This window comes from Pelodiscus sinensis, chromosome 4 (assembly GCF_052426305.1).
Source record: "Pelodiscus sinensis isolate ZL-2025 chromosome 4, ASM5242630v1, whole genome shotgun sequence".
NCBI classification, from domain to species: Eukaryota; Metazoa; Chordata; order Testudines; family Trionychidae; genus Pelodiscus; species Pelodiscus sinensis.
The window spans coordinates 127,967,763-127,989,428 of NC_143055.1; the positions used below are offsets into that span (position 1 = coordinate 127,967,763).

Here is a 21,666-nt window from a genome sequence, read left to right on the forward strand (position 1 = left end):
GTTGTCAAATACTTCCCTAACAATGCAACCCTTAGGAAAACAGGTTGAAGGGGAAAATTACCTTCTCTAGGCCTGGCAATTTAGTGACCAAATCAAGTAAGAGATCATTATGAAAGTAGCAATGCACCTTTCTGGTCACTGGTGGAGGGCCAGACATTCCAAGAGCAAGAAGGCAAGCACTATAGGGACTCACCTACCTGAGGCCCTGCCTACATTAAGGGCATTGCCACCAGTGTGGCTGCATCAACATGGTTACACCCATGCAGACGCAGAAGAAATGCTGCTCTGGGAAAATGCTGGTAGGGTTGCCACGTGTCCAGTTTTCAACCAGACAGTCCAATATTTGAGCTTTCTGTCCGAGAAATAAATTGAGAAAATACCAGACACATAAATGTCCGGTATTTTCTAATTAAGTTAGTTTTATTATTATGAATATCAGTATGTAGTAGTGTACTACCTGGCTGATAGACATGCTCATGCTGCGTGAGTTACACTGCGTGAGCGTGTCTACCAGCCAGGCAGTATGCAGCTATGCAGTAGAGAGGAGGGAGACGGGGACGGGGGGGTGGGGTGGGATGGAATCCCCGGGGGCGGACTCGCTCGCGCTCCACCGGGACAGTGCATGGGATGGGCAGCACCCCAGGATCTGTGTGAGCCCGGGCCAGCCCTGCTCCCCGCCAGCTGATTCTCTCCCCCCCCCCCCCGCTCCCTCCCCGGCCAGCCCCACTCCCCTCGACCCCTTCCCAGCCAGCCTTGATCCCCAATGGTTCTGCCCCTCCCCCGGATCTCCCCTGGCCAGCCCCGCTCCCCGCCGGCTGGTTCTCCCGCAGCCAGCCCCGTTCCCCCTGACCCCTTCCTGGCTAGCCCTGCTTCCTGCTGGCCGGTTCCCTACCACCATCCCCAATCTCCCCTGGCCAGCCGTGCTCCCCCCTCTCCCCTCTCAGCCAGCCCCACTCCCCTCCCGGCTTGTCCCCCATCCCCCATCTGAGATCAAATGTGTCTGGTATTTTTTTTGAAGCCATCTGGTAACCCTAAATGCTGGAGCAGTTTACATTGGTATGTTACCAGTTTAATCAGCAACAGAGTAAGCCCTGCTTTGTGTCAGTGTAACATGTCTATGCAGTAACTAAACTGATGTAGGTACACCACTGTGAATTGCTTTAAGATAGACAGGACCTCAGTCTGTCTCTAGCTCTATAGTTTCTCAGCTGACATGGTCCCAAAAGGCCTTTTATCTGCTTTCAGGGCTATCAGCATTTCTCGGTTCCTACCCTTTGAGAAAGGAACTCCTTTTTTCCTACAGAACAGATGTGACTCAGCAATCCTTTCCACAGGCGTCTCATTTCCAGCCCCCAATGGCTCCTGTTGCCTCTTGCCCTTCTTCTCTGGACCCCAAGCCTCTACTGGCTAATTTGCTGCCCGTTTCTCAGTGATCTTTTAGTCCCATGTTCTCTGGCAGTTCCTTGTTTATGAGAACCTGCCAGCCATAATTCTGAGCTGCTCTAAGTGCACACTGCATCTCTCCCCCCCCCCATCCCCGTCCCCCCCGTCCCCCATGCCTTTCTATTCCATGCAGGACACAGCTATGATGTTATCTGATTAAAATGTGGCAATTGGCCAGAAAGGGTTAACCAGCTCACAAAGCTGACTGACCCAGGGTCAGCCTTTAAAGACTTGTTGGACAGATGTGTAAGTGATAGTTGGGCTATTACATTAGGTTAGAATAGAACTTTGAAATGGAAACTTGCATTGTTAGAGCACAAGAATTGATAGGTGTTTGCCCAGGTCTTGTGATGTCAACAAACAATCTTTGTCCCCGTGGCTTTGATTCAAGCTTGGAAGGGAATATTAACATTTATCATGAAACTTGATTGAAGCAGTATTATTGTTCATATGTCTCTTTGAAGGTTGTGGTAAACTGTATGTGAATTGTTTATTGGATAAATCACCTTGTCCTAGTTGCCAAGATGTCTGGGAGACAGAAGTTTACATCAAAAGCCTATTGGGTTCACTCAGGCCAAGGGGCTGCTGCAAAGGTGTAAAGTCCCTTTCGGTAGGATCCTTTTGGTCTCAGATCTGTTTGAGGTTTCATACTGGTCAGGGCCATCCCAAAGGGGGCACGAGGGAGGCAACTCCCCTGCTGCAGGCCCCTCCTACCCTTTCCCAAACCTTTGCTACTCCCCTCCCACAAGCAACATGACCCTGGGGATTACAAGAGCCTGGAATAGTTTTCATTAGCACAATTAGGCACATCTATTATATATGTGAGAGAGTTTGTGAGTCTGTCTGTTCAGGAACTCCTCCTAAAAGATAAGAGCTAGGACCATCAACTTCAGCATCTTATTATCATAACTTACCGCAAGGTAAGGGGTTTGGTTGTGCCAGGAAAATGGAATGTGCCGGAAATGGGATTGCTTCTCATCTACTATGTATTTGAGAGAGTTTGTGTGAGTGTGTGTGTCTCTCTGTGTGTGCCTCTGGGACTGTTTGTTCAAGAATTTCTCCTCATCACCTAATAAACCATCTTGTTAGTCTTTAAAGCAGTGGTCCCCAACGTGGTGCCCGCGGGCACCATGGCGCCCGCCGGGGCATTTGTGTGCGCCCGCCGACAACCTGGGCCGGCCCTGCCCCGGCGCACGGGAGGCGCCGGCCCCAGGCACGCGACACGCACCGGCGCTGGGTGCGCAGTGCTCGGGCGCGCGATGCTTGAGTGGCACCGGTGCCGGCCCCAGGTGCGTGGCTTGGGCGGCAGCACCGGCCCCGGGCCCAAGGCACAAGGTGCTCGGGCGGCCCCAGCCCCACCCCTAGGGCACACGCCGGCGCTGGGTGCAAGGGTATCCCAGTCCCCTGGTGTGCCCCCGGACGCGCAGCCCCGCCCCCAGGCGCCCGGCGTGTGAGTGGTCCCCACCTCCCGGGCGCCCGGCACATGAGTGGCCCCACCTCCCGGGCGCCCGGGAGCCTCTAAAGGTTGGGGACCACTGCTTTAAAGTGCTACATTGTCCTGTTTTTTGTTTCAGCTACACCAGACTAACATGGCTACATTTCTAACACTATCCTACATGGTAAGCGCTGATACCACCAAATTTGATAGGCAGCTTCCTCTTATCATAGCTTTAAGCGAGGTCAGAGCTTGGCTGTGTCACAACAATGAGATGTGCTTGGAATCTGATTGTTTCTCATCACACGGAAACGCAAGGCTCCGATAATAGGGATAGTTATACTCTAGCTAGGCTGTGTCTACACTGGCGCGATCTCGCACAAAAGCGGCCTTCTTGTGCAAAAACTTGCTGCCTGTCTACACTGGCCGCGTGTTCTTGTCCAAGTAAACTGACGTTCTAATGTATAAAATCAGCGCTTCTTGCATAAGAACTCTGACGCTCCCGCTCCAGAAGAAGCCCTTTTGTGCAAGAGCTCTTCCAGAAGAGGCTAGTGTAGACAGGCAACATGAATTTCTTGCGCAAGAAGCCCCTGTGGTTCAAATGGCCATCAGAGCTTTCTTGCGCAAGAGAGCGTCTACACTGGCATGGATGCTCTTGCGCAAAAGCACATGCCAGTGTAGATGCTCTCTTGTGGAAGAGTTCTTGTGCAAGAAGCTGCCAGTGTAGACGTAGCCTAGGGGTATGTCTAGATTACGTGTCTCTGTTGGCAGAGGCATGTAAAATAGGCTACCCAACATAGTCAATGAAGCGGGGATTTAAATATCCCCGGCTTCGTTAAAATAAAAATGGCCACCGCGCTGTGCCGGATCAATTGATTGTCGGCACAGCGCAGCAGTCAAGACGTGGATCGGTCGATAGGGGAAGCCTTTGTCGACTGCTACTGTAAACCTTGTTTCATGAGGCATAAGGGAGCGGTCGACAAAGGCTTCCCCCTGTCGACGATCCACGTCTTGACTGCTGCGCTGTGCCGACAATCAGCTGAGCCGGCACAGCGCGGTGGCCATTTTTATTTTAATGTAGCCGGGGATATTTAAATCCCAGCTTCATTGACTATGTCAGGTAGCCTATTTTACATGCCTCTGCCGACAGAGGCATGTAGCCTAGACATACCCTTCAATGACCACAGGGGGAACAGCAAGCATGGGTGGACAGTTATACTTCGGAATGACCACAGAGGGCAGCAAGTGCCCCAGCTCCGGAGAGCAGGTGCCAGCCAGGCAGTGCAGCCCATGCCACCCCAGACTGGCCTTGGGGAGCACCCCGCTGGCCTTGGGGTGGCAAGCGCAGCCCCGCTGCCCCTGCTGCCCTGGCCCTGGGGAGCAACTGCTGGCCATTCCCATCCCCTGCCCTGACTCCTGCACTCCTTACTTCCTGAGCCCCCCCCACACACCTCTGAACCCCTTTCCCTGACTCCTGCAACCACATACCCTGCCCTGAGTTTCCCCCATATCTCCCAAACTCCTGCCCTGACTCCTGCACTCCCCAAATCCCCACCCCATGCCTTGAGCCCTCCATTCTCTGCCCTGAATCCTCTCATACCTAATCTGCATGAATATTTCACCCCCCACATTTCTGCCCTAAGCCCCACTTTCTGCCCTGACTCCTGCATCCACCACCTCCTGCCCTGAGCCCCTCCTCATCTCCCAATCTTGACTCTGGCACCCCTCATGCCCACATGTTCCATCTAATTTTTCCATTCATGCATGGAATAAATTTTATTATGTGCATGGAGGTATGTGCACCACCAATAGAAGCACATGCTGATTCATACAGGAACACTGCCGGCTGTTCTCCTTCATCAGGGAGCAAGGGGAAAGTGCATAGTTTGCTGCACTCCTCACTCTGGCTGGGGAGCACAGAGGACAGATGAATCTGGACTCCCCCATCTGGGGGACATGCAGTCCTCTCTCAGCTATGCCTGCTGGAGCTGCAGCAGCCATGGGCAGGTGTTTTTCACCTGGCTGCAACCAGTGCAGGTAGTTCTCTCTCCCCAGGGCAGCCTGCGTGCTTAGCCCCTCATCTCCAACCCCACTCTAGAGCAATGATTTCAATGAAGAAAATAAAAAATGGATTGAATTAAGGACCTGAGCAAAACCAGGTAAATCTTCTAGTTCTATAGATGCCAAAAGTGTAACATTTCATAGAAGGAACCTTTGTGTAACTGTAGGTGATTTCTGCTCAGCAACAGGCAGGATTTTTATTAACATGCTGCAACTTAGGGTTGCCAGTTTTGGTTGGATATATTCCTAGAGGTTACATCACATGACTTAGTCTTTAATTAAAGATTAATCTTTAATTCCTTGAGACTCCAGGACAGTTCTAGAGGCAACCCTAATAACCGCATGGAACTTTGCTGCCTTTGATGGAATTTGGTGTCGGGATGAGAAAGGGGTGTCGGGATGAGAAATAAATAACCAGTGTAAACAAATCACTTAGATACACCACTAGATTGTTCCTATAACTAAATCATAGTCAAAAAGTCTCAGAGAGCTAGTTGTGTTAGTCTGTGCCTTTAAAAACAACGAATACTCCTGTGGCACCTTAGAAAATAACAAAAATATATATAGTATCATGGGCTTTCGTGGGCAAGACCAGCTCGTCTGAAGAAGTGGGTTTTGCCCACAGAAGCTCATGATACTATATATTTTTGTTAGTCTCTAAGGTGCCACAGGACTACTCATTTTTAAATCATCGTCAGACTTTTAGGCCACGTCTTCACTGCAGAGTTTTTGCGCAAAAACTTGTGGAGCGTCCACACTACACGTGCTTTTTTGTGCAAGAAAAAGTACAGTAGAGCATCAGAAGTCAGGGCTTTTTGCGCAAGAGTTATTCCTCTTTCTACGAGGAATAAGCCTTTTTGCGCAAGAGCTCTTGCACAAAAAGGCAAGTGTGGACGGACAAAAGAAACCCCTATTGGAAAAAGCACAGGTGCTCTGATAGCCACTCTGTGAATGGCCATCAGAGCTTTCTTGCGCAAGAGCGTCGATGGCAGTGTGGACGCTCGTGCGCAAAAGTCCATCTCTTGCGCAAAAGCACATGGCAGTGTGGACGTGCTATTGAGCAAGAACTTTTTGTGGAAGATCTCTTCCGCAAAAAGTTCTTGTGCAAGAAGCCTGCAGTATAGACATAGCCCCCCTGTGTAGGTCTCGTTGAAAGAAATGTGGTGTCTTTCTGATGTTCCTAAGTGGGGAGGGGTTTAAAGATAAAAATCCTAAAGCTTAAGAGTGTGATACTTGATAGGAGGGGAATTATACTTAGAGACTGAGGGTAGTGGAGAGGAGGCTGTTGTCACACATTTCCTGAGTAGAAAAAGAGATCAGATTGGCTAAAGCAGGGGAGGTACTGCCGAGGGACTCCTTCCCCAGTGACTCCCTGCCATCTCTTCCGTTATGTTCCCCTGCCCTTATGCTCCAGTCCCATTGTTTCCACATATGTTGCTCTCTTTCCTCCTTTCTCCCATCTCCTAACCCATCTGCCACCTACTTCTCTCCCCACCTCCTGTCATCCCTGCTCTCTGCTGTTTTCTTCCTCTGCCTCCTCCAGCTGGCCACTGCAGAACATGCGCAGTGAGGCCTCCCCAGAATGGAGGAGGGGGAGGAAGGAAAGATGAGATTCATCATAACACAGAGAGCTGATCCTTCCGCCAAGCAGTGAAAGGAAAACCAAGTCCCTTTTAAACAACATATTTGTGAAAGATTGGAACAGAAAAAGCGCTCAGCGCTCGTAACTCACCCTCTGCACGGTGCACATTACATACACTGCTATATTCATACAGTTAGTTAGGATTTAAATATTAAAATCAACCTTTTACTCATCCTCTTAACTGACAAGTAGTGTTTGTGAGGGACTGATACAGTATTTGTTTTTAAATGATCATGAACATTATTTTAAGGATATGTAAGAAGATTTCATGTTTAGGCTGACCGATTTATATCGACTGTAAATAGAATGTTCTGCATATCCATCAATATGTCACCACTATTTATCTCCTGTTTAAAAGCAGATAGCCCTGCTATGAGATGTTTTATTCCCTATACTCAAAAGTATATGTGTGTCCTTGCTAGACACCCATTGATGTGTCCCTGTTCCATGTATTCCTTATGTCCATAGATGAGTTTTAGGGAGACAAGGAGGGTGAGGTAATATTTTATTGGACCAAAAGAAACAAGCTGTCGATCTTACACAGAGCTCTTATTCAGGCCTGGGCAATGTGCTCAGTGTCACAGCTAAATACAAGGTGGAACAGACTGATTAGCATAAGTAGCTAACACATGGTTCAAGGGATCATTTAAGGTGAAGTGGCCCATTGCAGTCCCAACAACACTGCATACATCGGTAGGGTTAGCATGTACAAACTGACCTACATTTTTCAAAAGTCATTAGAGATTTTGGATGCCAACCAAAGACACCTTAAATGAGCCTGATTTTTAAGAGGGCATGCGCTTGTTACTTTCTGAAAATAAAGCCTCATTATTATTTTTTTTAATTTCAGTAGTACCCAGGCACCTTAATTACTATCACTCCATTGTACCAAATGCTAAATTGGGCACCCAAAACTAGTAATGTGTGGTGGTATAAAATATATACTATATGTATGGCATACATTTCCTTCCCTGTGATAGGCCTTTGGGCACATGCATAGGACATGTTCTGGCATTATAGGATGCCCAAAATATAAGAAACACATGAATCTTTTTATCTACATAAAGAACACACAACTCCACTATGTACAGCAGCCTACACTTCCAAAAGTGACTAATGATTTTGGATGCCCAAAGAGAGGCATCTTGGTGGCACCCGATTTCAAATCATGATGCCTGACAGGTGTCTCAAATTGGACACACAAAAGCACTAATACCTTTTGGAAAAAATAGCAGTACACAGTGTGGCTGCGTCTACACTCATGGCTTCTTGCACGAGAAATATGCAAATGAGGCTAGGCGTGGACTATCGCCAAGCCTCGTTTGCATACCTAATGAGCCGCCATTTTTGCAGAAGAGACTCTTGCGCCCGAGAGAGCTATCTACACTGCCCCTTCTTAGGCAAGAAAACCCCTCTTGCGCAATGCCGCTACGCCGATTATTTTCAGGAAGAATGGCATTGTGTAAGAGGGGTTTTCTTGCGCAAGAAGAGGCAGTGTAGACAGCTCATTCTGGCGCAAGAGCCTCTTCTGCAAAAATGGCGGCTCCTTAGGTATGCAAACGAGGCTCGGCGATATTCCACGCTTAGCCTCATTTGCATATTTCTCACGCAAGAAGCCGTGAGTGTAGACATAGCCTGTGTGTGTAGGTGAGTGGATACACTGTGTTAGGGTCACACTCATGCATTATATAGATGTCTGTAGAGCACATATGTGTACGCAGTGTAAGTAACGAATATATGCATGCATTATATAGATGACTCCTGGGCATGCATTTAATGTGTTTATATCAATGACAGTGGTTCTCAACCTGTAGGTTAATCAGCACCCAGCTGTGGCCCAGCTGACAGCCTCGAGGCCATACAAATGTAGTGTATATGTATATGTATGTGGCCAGGTCCATGGCCAGGTCCATCCAAAACATGCAGCCACGTGGGGCACTGTGAAATTTGGGGCACCAAAATTTCATAGTGCCCTAAGAGTTGTATATGGTGTCCAGTGGGCCCTGTCCCCATTCCCTGCTGCCCTTCCTCCCACAGGCAGTGCTCAGCCACTACTCACCAAGTGGCGGCAAAGGGAGCAGGGGACAGCCATGTGGCTGGAGAGAAGTTGCAGTTTCACCTTCAGAGTGCTGCTTCTCTCCTGCCAGTGGTCTGGCCACTCTCCTCCTTCTCCTGAACCCTTCGGTCCACACTTGTGTTGCTCCCCACTGCCCACACCGGAAACACCGCCACCCATTGCAGCAAATGGTGTCTGATCCAGGAGAACTGGCAACCCTCTAGAAGACCCTTCACAGCTTCTGCCCCCGGAGCTCCACTGCAGAGGGGCTGGCTTCCCCCTGGAGCAGGATGGGTGCAAAGGTGTTGGGCTGTGACAGCCCCTGCAGGCCCCTGGGCAAGGTGTGTGTGTGGGGAACAGGCTGCACGCTCCTGGAAGGGGTGGGGCCTTGGGTGGAAAGGGTGGCATTGGGGGCACCCAGCCCTCCCAGTGGTTTAAAGTGCACCATGCCAGCCCCCAGGCAGCTCAGCACCCCCCGCCCCCAGTCCATAGCAGACCAGTCGCCACCACTGCCCCAGTACAAGGGGTGACATGGTGCAAAGGGGCAGCTGTTCCCAGGACAACTGCCCCTTTTGCCCCCTGTGTGGGGGCTGGCAGGTAGGGCGCCAGGGCTGGCAGGGGCAACACACAACACACCCCGGGCTGCAGACGAGTGAGAAACTGGGGGCAGGGGCTGGGCACAGCCTGGCTGGGGGGGGGGGGGGGTGCCCACAGGGAACCCTGCCTCGCGCGGGGGGGGGGGGGGGGGGGGAGGGAAGGGGGGGGGGGGGGAACACGTTCTGAGAGGAACGCGCGGGGGGGGGGGGGGGAAGAGAACACGTTCTGAGAGGCACGCGCGGAGGGGGGGGGGGGGGGGAAGAGAACACGTTCTGAGAGGCACGCGCGGAGGGGGGGGGGGGGGGGAAGAGAACACATTCTGAGAGGCGCGCGCAGGGGGGGGTTGTCCCGCGCGAGGGGCGGGGCCGGCTGCCGGCCCTTCTTTCCCGCCCTGCGGCCCGGGCCGCGGCTGGCTCGCTCGCGCCGTCCTCCCCTCTGCGCGCGCGCGCGCCTCTCCCCGCCCCTCCCGCAGCGCGTCTCAGCCCCGGGGGCGGCGGGAAGGCGGGCGCCCGCCATGGAGCCCTGAGTCCCGCGGGCAGCCGCCGCCGCCTGGAGCATGGCCCGGCACGGGCGCTAGCGGCCTCCCAGCAGCGCCCGGCGCCGCGCCGCCAGCATGGGGTGCTGATGGGCCGCAGCCCCGACCGGCAACCCCGCGGCAGGGGAGGTGAGTGGCTCGTCCCCACCGGGCCGGGCGCCTTTGTGCGGCTGCAGCGGGCAGCGGGCATGCTCGGGGGGGCGGGTTATGCAACGCCGCCGTGGACAGCGTGCAGCCGGGGATAGCCTGCGAGAGCCGGCCGTCCCCGTGCATGCGTCCCGGCGGGCGGGCGCTCCCCTGCGGCGCTGCAAGGGGCATGCTGGCGGCGTATGGAGGTATTTGTGCTTGTAAACACCGCGGGCCTGTGTGGCTGTTGACATAGGGAATGCATGCAGCGTGTATGTGGCTGGGAGTAGCATGCATGCCGAGATCCTGGTCTGTTGCAGGATACAGTATCTAGTATTGTTTGGCGATGTAAATCCGCAATACCCCTATGTCTGTGTGTGTGTCTATTGCGTTTACTTCCGTGTTTACAGTATGCACTCACATCCATGTTACAGTTTGTGTAGGTCTTTTTTTTGCAATAATCCTATCTATATCTATATCTATATCTATATCTATATCTATATCTATATCTATATCTATATCTATATCTATATCTATATCTATATCTATATCTATATCTATATCTATATCTATATCTATATCTATATCTATATCTATATCTATATCTATATCTATATCTATATCTATATACATTGATTTGTATTGACTGTCAAATGCAAGAAAGAAATTAACTGGGTGTATTTCAGTTTGCGTGCAAGTATGCATGCTTTTATCCTCTCTTCCGGTGTGTCACGTTTCTAAATAATCCCGTGTCTGACCAGTCCTGCAAGATATAGGCCAGTCCTGAAAGGTGCTTAGCATCCTCCTCTCCTGCGGGAAACTGAGGGCCCCTAATATGGACTCTTTATTTCTAGGTCCCCAATCTTGAAATAAACTCTGATTTGGAGTACTCTTGCACCTGTGTGGTGTTCCAGTGCAGCCATTAGGACTCCATGGAGGTTCAGGGGGCTACCTGGGCAGAATTCATTTTTGGCATTGGGGGCTTTGTTGTTCTAAATCTTGTTCAAACTGGCATAATTCCACTTTATTTGTACCCACTTCTCAGTCCTGTAATTTTACTGCAGATAGGGTATCAAGTATTTCTTGTGCTTTAGCTCTTGTTTTTGTCCATATGATCAGTTGTCCCTAATTCTTTCTGTCTTAGATTGATTACTCTCTAGCAAAAATATGCTTTAAAATACAACTGTGCTATATTTTAAACTCCTGATCTGACTCTAAAATTGTGCAGTCAGGTTTCTTGGATGCTGTTGGTTTTTGTTTGGTGGTTCTTGGTTGGTGCCATCAGTTGCAGTGATGGGACCCCCCATGGAGAGTGTTTTCTTGAAAGATGACTGAATTACTCATGATGTTGTTTCTTGTAATCCTGTCCTAGAAGGGATGAGAGAAACAGATAATGTTGCCCTAGGTTATTTCATGCTAGTGGTTTAAAGAAGCCTTTGCAAAAATTCTCATGATAATTTGCTACCTTAGGCAAAAAATCCATTTCCCCACCTCTTACCCTAATGTTGGAAAACAAAATTAATGATGCTTTATTGCCTGTTTTAAAAAAAATGATTAGTTCCCCTGGGCAGGCAGGATTAATATGGCTGACTTAAACAGTTGCTTTTCAGCTGCTGTGTAGCTCACAATGCCCCTTTCCCTGCATCTCTGACATAGGCACAGTGTTTTGAATTTTTTTAAAAACCCCTATGTATTTAAATTGCACAGAAATCTCTCCGGTTATGTGGTTTTAGTCTTCCCCCTCAAGCTTGGCTAATGTTTTTACTGTCATAGAGTGATGAGTCTGTAGGCTTTTGCAACCTTTAGATTAGTTTATTGCAGTGCTTTATTTACAGTTACCTCAGGGATACTTGTATATGGCACTAGGTTTTGTAAGGTATAGCTAGTAGAAGTTTAGCTCTGGGAAAGCAACCACAATATCTTATTCCAGACTTGGGGAAATCTTCTTTGGATTGCTGCCAACAATTATATTTGCTTTTAAAATTGTTCATATGCTTTGAAAATGTAGTGCACAGTTCTGTGCCTTGTTCCGACCTGCTCTGTCTGGAAAAACTGTGGGTTTGAGCTCTTCAGAGCTAATCTGTTGGGAAAGCCAATAGGCGTTGAAACACTTTGGTGTGTGCACTTTTAATTGCTCTGCACCTCAAATTTGGAATGTTCTCTTAGCTGGGGTTTGGAAGGCCTCATTAAAAGACTCTTCTTAATCTGTTCCTTGTATATTCTTATAGATTCTTGCTTTTTGTGTGTTTGGGATCTAATTTAAAACACCTTCTGAGACATTTGCATGAAATGTTTCTCTGCTAGTATAAATCTATTGGGTTGCTTAAATGCCCTTTCCAAAAATATATTGCACTGTAGCTATTTGAAGAAGTATAGATTGCTCTGCTGCAAGTTAGGGGCTGCTACTCTGTGTCTGTTCCAGCAACTGCTGGAGTACACGCTGGTGAAGGCCTTCAGGGTGGAAAGTCTGCGGGAAGGGAAATAACGCCACAAAACACCTAGGAGTTCCCTTATATTGGGGTGCTGCTTGTCTGGGATGGGGCCAGGCCAAGATGACTCCAGGATATGCACCTTGGGGGGGTCTCACAGCAGCAGTTGCTGTTCATGGAGTTTGGGGTGGACATTACAGATTAAAGCAATATCTTATATCCACCTCCTAACAACTGGTAGGAACCATGAAAGAGGAGGGTTGTGGCAATCACACCCTCTCTCCTCTTTTGGGGTGAATCTCTGTGGAGCTTTGCTGGCAGCTAGAGGTTTAATATTGTATACTCTTTGGGCTAGCAAATAACTTTGTTCTGTGTTTGTAAAGTGCCCGGTACAGTGGTGTCCTGGTCCAGGTCTGAAAGCACATAGTGCTGCTGCAGTTCTCTTAACTAAGACACTGACGTTTGCAATGGAAAATTGGGCCTTTGTTTTACAGTTGCTTTTTGAGGGATAGGGAAGGGCAAAAGTGTATGGATTAGGGAAGTAAGTGACTAGTCGACGATCCAATAAGCAAAAATTTATCCAAAAGCAAAAGTCAACACGCTAGTTGACTAGTCTCTCTCTCTCTCTCCCTTCCGTCCCCGTATCTCGTTGCCTCTGTCAGAAAGAGACAGCGAGAAGGGAGTGTTGGGGAGAGCCGGCTGGTTTCCTCCAGCTCTGTGGGAGCGGTGCAGGGGCAGCGTTCTGCCTTTGAAATGTGGCCCTTGTACACTTCAAAGGGAGAACATCACGTGGCCCTTCATCCTTTGAAAGGCAGCAAAAGCCCACCCAGCTGTTGCTACATTTCAAAGTGGAAGTGCTGTTATTGATCAATCGAATAGTTGATTAATTCATTAATCTAATTTTAACATCCTAGTCTCGATGGGTTGGTTTGGGTAATGGCTGACTGACTGTATATTTCATAGGAAGTGGGTAAGAATCCAGCCCAGGTTGGAAGGGAAAGGACCCGAAGCTATTGTTTACTAACAGGGTGGCTCGATTTAAATCGCAAAGAGAAAATCATTGATTTTAAATTAAACTTCTCGCTGATATTTCTTCACATTTTTTAATTGTGCAGATCTCATCACTAAAACATGTTCATTTACAGCTAACTCAGTACAGCATTTTACAACATGTAGGAGGGTATACTTTGTGTAACTTTTTAGGTGACTTTTCTTTAGGAAACAGTGCATTATAACCTGCATCATGCTGCTTATGCAGCATCAGTACATTAGGAATGGTAAGAACTAAATCATACACACAAACACAATAACGCTTCTATTTTATTAAACTAAATCTTAAATGTTGCATTTACATCTCTGGAACCGTTGACTTATGGCTGTCCTTGCACTTTAATTTTCCAATTTTTTTTAACTCAAACAGAAAAGCCATCGCAAAATGCAGGACAATGTAGCACTTGAAAGACTAACAAGATGGTTTATTAGATGATGAGCTTTCGTGGGCCAGACCCACTTCCTCAGATCAAATAGTGGAAGAAAGTAGTCACAACCATATATACCAAAGGATACAATTTTAATTGTATCCTTTGGTATATATGGTTGTGACTACTTTCTTCCACTATTTGATCTGAGGAAGTGGGTCTGGCCCACGAAAGCTCATCATCTAATAAACCATCTTGTTAGTCTTTCAAGTGCTACATTGTCCTGCATTTTGCTTCAACTACCCCAGACTAACACGGCTACATTTCTATCACAGAAAAGCCATCATGACAGTAAAGGTCCGATCTCATTAAAACTTCTCCAACTTCTGATTTTCTCCACTTCCAGTTGGATTTTTTTATTCATAGACTAAAAATGAAATACAAGTTTTCCTGCTTTTTCAATTCCCGGTCAGTTTCTTAGCTTTGAATGAATAATGCCAACCGATGAAATTATTATCTATGCCTACAGAGAAAGCTACTGTTGTGAAAAGATGGCTGAGAAACTGTGTTTCAAGATGCCTGGCTAATGATTCCAACCAAACCAGGGGAGTGATTTGGTTCATAACATCAGTAAACATGTTCAGATTAAATGGTTTTGCTCCATAGGATGTAAGCGACTAGTCGACAAACCTAGGCTTATCAGGTAGTTGAGTCACTACTCAGCTAGTTACCTCCTCCCCTGCTGCCTTTGTATCTGAGGCAGCAAGGGAGGGAGCAGGGTGCGAGGGGGGACCGAAGCAGTCTCCACTGGCATGTGTCCAAACTGCTGCGCTTCTCCCTTTGAAATGTACAAGAGCTGCATGCGGCTCTTGTACATTTCAAAGGCAGAAGCACAGCGAGATATTGAATGCCCCCCTTATTGACTATTGAGTAGTCGATAGAAATTCCATTGCCTGCTCGATTAGGCAACATTTAACATCCTTAGCCCTCACCTTTATTATGACTAGCATAACCGATTTTTTTTTTTTTTTTTTTGAGAAGCTCATGCCATGGCCGCATCATCTTCAGAAATTGGGCATCTACCTTTATATCTGGGGTCGAGAATGTTTGCAAGAAAATCAGGCGGTATTAGTGTTTGATCCATCCGCTTCTTTCCTGCCTGCAACTTAACTTTCTGGTGAGGTATTTTTTCCTCGGTGTCTCGAAGTGCCTTCCAAATTTCAACAGCATGGGCAACTCATTAGCAATTTCTCTGAAGTTTGTTTAAAGCTGTGGAACTAGGCTTCAGTATACTGAGCATAAATTCCTGGAGAAGATGTACTTAAGTCTTTGGCTGAAAAGTGCATTAAATAGGCACTGCAGCAGTATGTTAAGGAGCATATTTCTGTTTCTTCTTCTAAATACCTTCTCATCTTTGCCATGTTTGCAGCATTGTTTGTGACAAAACTGTGCATGTGACAGTTGAATTTTTGTTCAGTTGATTACAGCTTTCATTGCCACTTTTTAAATATTCTCTTGCGTGGGCACTTAAACAATAGATATATTGGAAACGAGATGCAACCCAATCTTCTGTTGTCAAACAGGCACATATTACTGAATCATTGTGTACATTGCTTCACCCTTCAAGGCTTAAACTGGCAAATTTCCCCACACTGTTCAAGTTCCTTCTCCTATGTTGTATCTAGTAACTTTCCACCAATGCCTGTTCTACCAGGTGGCATGTAGCCTTGTAAAAACTTAACCATGTCAATGAAGTGTTAAAAAATATGAAAAAGTTAGTTTGTGGCATAAGTGTACCCAGCAATCTTTTTATCTATAGTGTCTTGTATTTGCTGATCCTTACAACAAACCCATCCATGGTGGTATTTTTGCTGGATGATTGAAATATTTTGCTTGCTCCCTATACTCCTTTGTTGTCTGAAATGTATTTAGTTGCAGCACTGCTGCTAAAAGTACTAATGGATTGCTCTGAAGTGGTTGCAGGTAGACTATCACAGTTTCTTATGCTTAAATGAGATCCTGAAACAAAATTAGGGGCTTGGAATGGCTGTCATATGAGGAAAGATTAAAAAGACTGGGACTTTTCAGCTTAGAAAAGAGGAGACTAAGGAAGGATATGATAGCGATCTATTAAAATGACTGGTGTAGAGAAAGTGAATAAGGAAAAGTTGTTGTTCCCATAACACATAAACAAAGGGGTCACCAAATGAAATTAATAGGTAGCAGATTTAAAACAAAAGGAAACATTTCTTCATTCAACACACAGTCAACCACATGCTAGAGGATGTTGTGAAGACCAGGACTTTAACAGGATAAATTCACAGAGGATAGGTCCATCAATATCTGTTAACCAGGATGGGTAGGAATGGTATCCCTAGCCTTTGTCAGAAACGGGAATGAGTGACAGGGGAGGGATCACTTGATTACTTATTCTGTTCATTCCCTCTGGGGCACCTGGCATTGGCCACTGACAGAGGAGAAGCGACGAAGATTCAGACTAACACGGCTACCCCTCTGATACTTGACAGAGGAGAGGATGCTAGGTTAGATGGACCTTTTGGTCTGACCCAGTATGGCCATTCTGATGCTCTTGTATACTAAGATAATGACACCCCAAGGCAACTGGCAACTCTAGACTTCTCTTAACTGCAGCATTCTGTACTCCAGGTGTGGGCAATAAGCTGAAGGCAGTTTGCCAGGGCTAGCCACTGGCAGGGTGCCAGGGCTTTATTTAGCTGCACGTTTGCAGGTGTGGCTGCTTGCAGGACCTGTTGGCTGCAGCTTGCCATTACTGGTCAATGGCAGGCACAGGAAGTGGTGTCCGGGCCACTGTGCACAGCTTGCATTGGCTGGAATAGCAAACAGTGGTGAATGGGAGCTGCAAACGTCTCTACCTGTAGATGCATAGGTAGATAAAATACCAGTGGCCCACCAAGGGCTAACCCTGGAGAACTGTATCTGGCCCATTTGCTGCTTATTGCCCTCTCCTGCTGTGCTGCATACTTGGGTGATAGATTCTAAACCTAGTTAACTAATTAGCTAAGCCAGAAGGATTATCCAAGCTAAACTTCTTTTCTTTTTTAAATTTCTAGGGCATTTAATTGTTAAATCACACTTTTATATTGAAAGGCATAGAAAAGGTGTTGAAGAATTATGCATGGAAAAATGAATTATTTAAGTTACTAGCCGGTTGATTCACATTGTTCAGACATTCACATCTTCATCCACGTTGTTTTCTCCCAATAAGTGGTTTTCCTTATGATGTTTCATTCTTGCAACTAGGCCCTGCATCATCATCTTTCGCTGCTTACACTTGGCACATTTTCCTTTTACTGAGGGAAGGAATTTCTTCAAAATATTCCCAAAGAGATAGTCTCCCTTTACTCCCAGAAGCAATTTTTCTGTGGCAAAAATGTGGGGGAATAAGGGAAGCTGTGTGTGTACTGAATAATGTCTTTCCTTTTTCTTTCGACTCCATTCTTCCTTTCTGTTCTGCCGTCATCCTTTCCTATGTTGTCTTAAAGACAGAGACAGTATCTTACATAACTCCCAGCAATTGTTGTTTTTAAAGAGGAAATTGAGTATTTTTATTTTTTTTAAAAAAATCACAGATTTTGTATTTAAATGTTTATTTTATCAACACTGTTCACTAATGGTTGTTAAATGGCTATCGTGAAATTAGTTTGGTTATCCTAGGTCTGCTCACAGACGACCAGTCTTAGGAGCTGAGCATCTAGTACAGCGTTTCTTAAAGTGTGTTCTGCAGCACACCGGTGTGCCACGAGGCAGTTGGAGGTGTGCCGTGGAGAGAATAGAATTCAAAATGGCCACCCTTAAAGGGACAAGCCTCTTTTTTCTCAACAAAAAAAAATCCTCGGTGTTCCCCATTTTAAAAAAAAAATTGTTTAGTGTTCCTTGGTCTTAAAAAGTTAAACACTGATCTATTATGAGTCTGTTAATGCTTGTAATGTGTATGCCTAAGTAAGTAGAACCAGATCTAGTGGTGATGTATTTTGCATTCTCACTCGCCCTTTTGCTAGCAGTATCTCAGGGTTACACTTAGTTGATTTGCCTTAATTTTCCTAAAAGTGTGAAGTAAGGATCTTAAATTTAGATTAATCAACAAATCAAATTTGCATTGACTATTTGTTTAGTCCATACGGGCGACTCCACCTTTGAAAGTAGCCATTTCAAAGGCGGAAGCACTGCTGGGAGTGCGGCGCCAGCCTCTGAGGCGCTTTTCCTGTTTACCTCTGAGGCACTCACTCCTTATTGGGTCTCAGCAACCATGTATCATCTGCTGAAGCCATTGATGGTGGCAGGCTGCAGGGCTATTTCCATAAGGAGCTATGACTCTGAATTCACAAAGTCCACATTTTATTTGTCTTAAGCTCTGTTTCTCTAGGCTTTAGTAGTGGGGGAATTCTTGGGTTGGAGGAGAATCATCTTGGTCTAATTTTAGTTTGGCATTGTATAGTTCTTAATGTACAGGCAGTCCCCGACTTACGCGGATCCGACTTATGTCGGATCCGCACTTACGAACGGGGCTTTCTCTCCCCGGAGGTCGAGGTGGCGGATTGCTACCTGCGAGCTCCGGGGCGAGAGAGCCCCGTTCGTAAGCTGCTCCGGTGCCCCTGGTCTGCTGGAGACCGTCTCCAGAGCAAAGCCTCAGAAGCGCGGGAACCCGCCGCGGCTGCGGCTTCAGTCCCGGTGCCTCTGGTCTGCTGGGGATCGTCCCCAGCAGACCACAGGCACCGGGACTGAAGCTGCAGCCGCGGCGGGGTCCCGCGCCTCTGAGACTTTGCCAGAGCAAAGCCTCAGAGGCGCGGCACCCCGCTGCCGCTGTGGCTCTGCTCCCCGTGTCCCTGGTCTGCTGGGGGTGGGGGGCGCAGCTAGTGTGCCCCCCCCCCCCAGCAGACCAGGCTTTTGTTTTGGACCCTGGGGCAGAGCAGCTGGGGTGCTGCCGATTGGTCCTGCAGTGCCGCTCTGGGCACTACTGGACCAACCCGGCAGCACCCCAGCTGCTCTGCCCCAGGTCCTGATTCAGCCGCTGCTGGTCAGTTTCAGCAGCGGCTGAATCAGGACGCCTGGGGCAGAGCAGATGGGGTGCTGCTGGGTTGGTCCAGTAGCACCGAGGAGCGGTGCTACTGGAGCAACACAGCAGCACCCCAGCTGCTCTGCCCCAGGCGTCCCCAAGTCAGCTTCTGCTGAAACTGACCAGCGCTGACTACAGGAAGCCCGAGGCAGAGTTGCTCTGCCCCGGGCTTCCTGGAATCAGCTGCTGATCAGTTTCAGCAGCAGCTGACTTGGGGACGCCTGGGGTTCTTAAGTTGATTCTGTATGTAAGTCAGAACTGGCGGTCAGTTTCAGCAGCCGCTGAATCTGGATGCCAGTTCCGACTTACATACAGATTCAACTTAAGAACAAACCTACAGTCCCTATCTTGTACGTAACCCGGGGACTGCCTGTATTTTGTACGTGTACCCAGAACTCTGGATTGGATAAATAGACCATAAAGATCCAACAGTCTTTTTCACTTCTTGTGGCGTGTTGTCTGGATTGAGGCAATAGAAGAAAACATACCATTACATGTACTATATCTGTTCTGTGGACAAAACTCTGGCTTTGGTCTCCAAAACTGTCAATCTTGCATCTTTAACTCGCATTGCCGTATACCTTCACATTTTAGAAATATCTTTCTTAGTTACTAAGGTAATTCAGACTTTACCGATAATTCTTTAATAAGATCTGATGTTTTAAAATATGTTCCAGAATTGTAGACATGGTTTTGAGTTTCAGTTCCACTAACTTTGCTTAGACACTTTTTTGTTTATAGAATACACTTTCAAAGACACTAATGACAATTGGGCACCTAACTGCCCCTTTATGCCTCTGAAAAATCTTCTACATAATTGTCTTTTCTCCTGTCAGCCTCCTGTTCTCAAGGGCTGATTCTTCCAGTGTCCCTCTGTTACCAGGTCTCCAGTGTAGCTTGTGCTTGATGAGAAACAAAATACTGTACATACTTATTCTCACAACTTAGAAATGATAGTTTAGTGAACTCAGCAGCTCAGAATCCTCTTGGGAGACTTCCTTCCACAGAAGAACCCTTCTCTTTGCATGTCTGCGGTTGTCACTGCAGCTCTGGTTACTAATTCTGACCTGCTACCAAACTAGAGTCCTTAAAAGCTTGTATCTTTACTTTTTTTATTTCTTCAGCTGCTTTTAGAAGCAGAATATTTTGGTAGATAGAGCAATGGAGTGGGATTCAGAAGACCAGAATTCTATTCCTGGCTCTGCCACTGGTCTCTTATATGTCCTTGGGCATGCCACTTTTCCTCTACCTGCCTCTGTGTTTATACAAGTCTTGTAAAAATGTTTTGAAGTCTCCTGACGAAGAAACACTTATGTAGGAGTTGGGTAATAGTATTCTTTTTTTTGTCGTTTATTTAAAAATGTGACTTGATTTTAAAAGTCTGATTGGAGGAGAGGAGTCTGATTGGAGGAGAGGATCAGGCTCATGTACTGATTTATTTTAACTCTGATTCTCAACTCTTGTAGTAAAAGTTCAGTTTGTCCCCCTACTTCCTCTGAAACTTCAGATGCTGCTCTGTTCGTATAGAAGTATTTCAGCTGCATTTTTTTAAAACCCTAAAAACATATACTGAAATTTTACATCAAAGCTGCTACTACTCTGAAGCTTGCAGAAAGTTGATTAATATTTTGCCAGAGGGACTGGTGATGAAAACCTCTCTGCCTGATGGATTTTACACAGGGGGTGTTACATTGAAGAAGAAAGCTAAGTCCTTAGAAATCCAACTTTTATTGATGGCTTTATGTAGATTTTTTTTCAAAGCAATGGGTAACCAATCGCTAATTCAGTATTGTTAACCCCATTTTACTGAACAGGAAGGCTTTAATGATTTTTCACAAGGTTATGCATGGCAGTGGCAGAGCTGAGTTTAGTCCTCAGGCGTGGGAGGCAGGCCCGTCCCATTCTGCCTGGGCCCCACCTAGGGATGTTAAATTTAGGTTAATCGGCTAATAGAATAGTCAATGCAATTTGCTCCCTGGGCTGTTGCTACACTTCAAAGGCAAAAGGGCTGCAGGGAGCACAGGGCCAGCAGGAGACTCAAGCAGTCCCCTCTGGTCTTGTGCTACCTGTGGCGTTTCAAAGTGGCTACACTGCATGGAGCCCAGGGTCAGTGGGGGAGTCCCCAGCTGACCCTGGGCTGCACGTGGAGTTTCAAAGCAGCTGTGCCACATGGAGCCCAGGGTCTGGTTCCAAGCTCCACATGGCACTGCCACTTTGAAGCAACTCCATCTCCTTTTCTTTCCCTACTCCCTGCTTCCTCTTTCTGATAGAGGCAGCAAGTGGAGGGCTGGGGGGGGGCGGGGAAGGGGAAGGAAGCGAATAGTCTAACTATCGAATAAGTGTTTGCTTATCGGATAGTCGACTAGTCGTTCACATCCCTAGCCCCACCCCCATGAGAGGAGGCAGGGTCTCCGGGCCAAGGCTACTGGACCGCTATGGCCTCAGGAGTTCCTAGCTCCTAGTTCCATGATCAGACCACTAGATCATGCTTCCTCTTCTGCTCATTGCTAAACTCTGCAAGGCAGCGGAAGTAACCAGCTGCTTGTAAAATTCACTGGGGTTCTTAGAAAGAAAGAGCAGGGGTGGAGATTGAATTGTGGAGGGCAGCCCTTTTCTTTCTCCCCCTTGTCCACAATTGAGGATGGGTGCCTCAGTCCTTCAAGGTAATTACATACATAGAGGGGCACCTAGATACCTGTGAGGATCTGGATTTAAGTCCTGTCTGCTGCTGCTACTGTCCTTGTCAAGTAGATTTTTCAGGCTTTTAATATGACCTACCCATCATTCAGTTTACAGTGATGTAACTTATTGTAATGCCTTGAAATCTGA

At 47.3% G+C, this 21,666-nt stretch overlaps 1 protein-coding gene across 1 annotated transcript in view; it reads left to right on the forward strand.

Moving 5' to 3' along the window:
• Positions 1 to 9,634: 9,634 nt before the first annotated feature.
• Positions 9,635 to 21,666, forward strand: part of CCNI (cyclin I) — a 56,116-nt gene continuing 44,084 nt past the window's right edge. The window contains exon 1 of the mRNA XM_075929449.2: positions 9,635 to 9,898. The gene's annotated coding sequence lies outside the window, so the exon portion shown is untranslated. The remainder of the gene's footprint in view (positions 9,899 to 21,666) is intronic.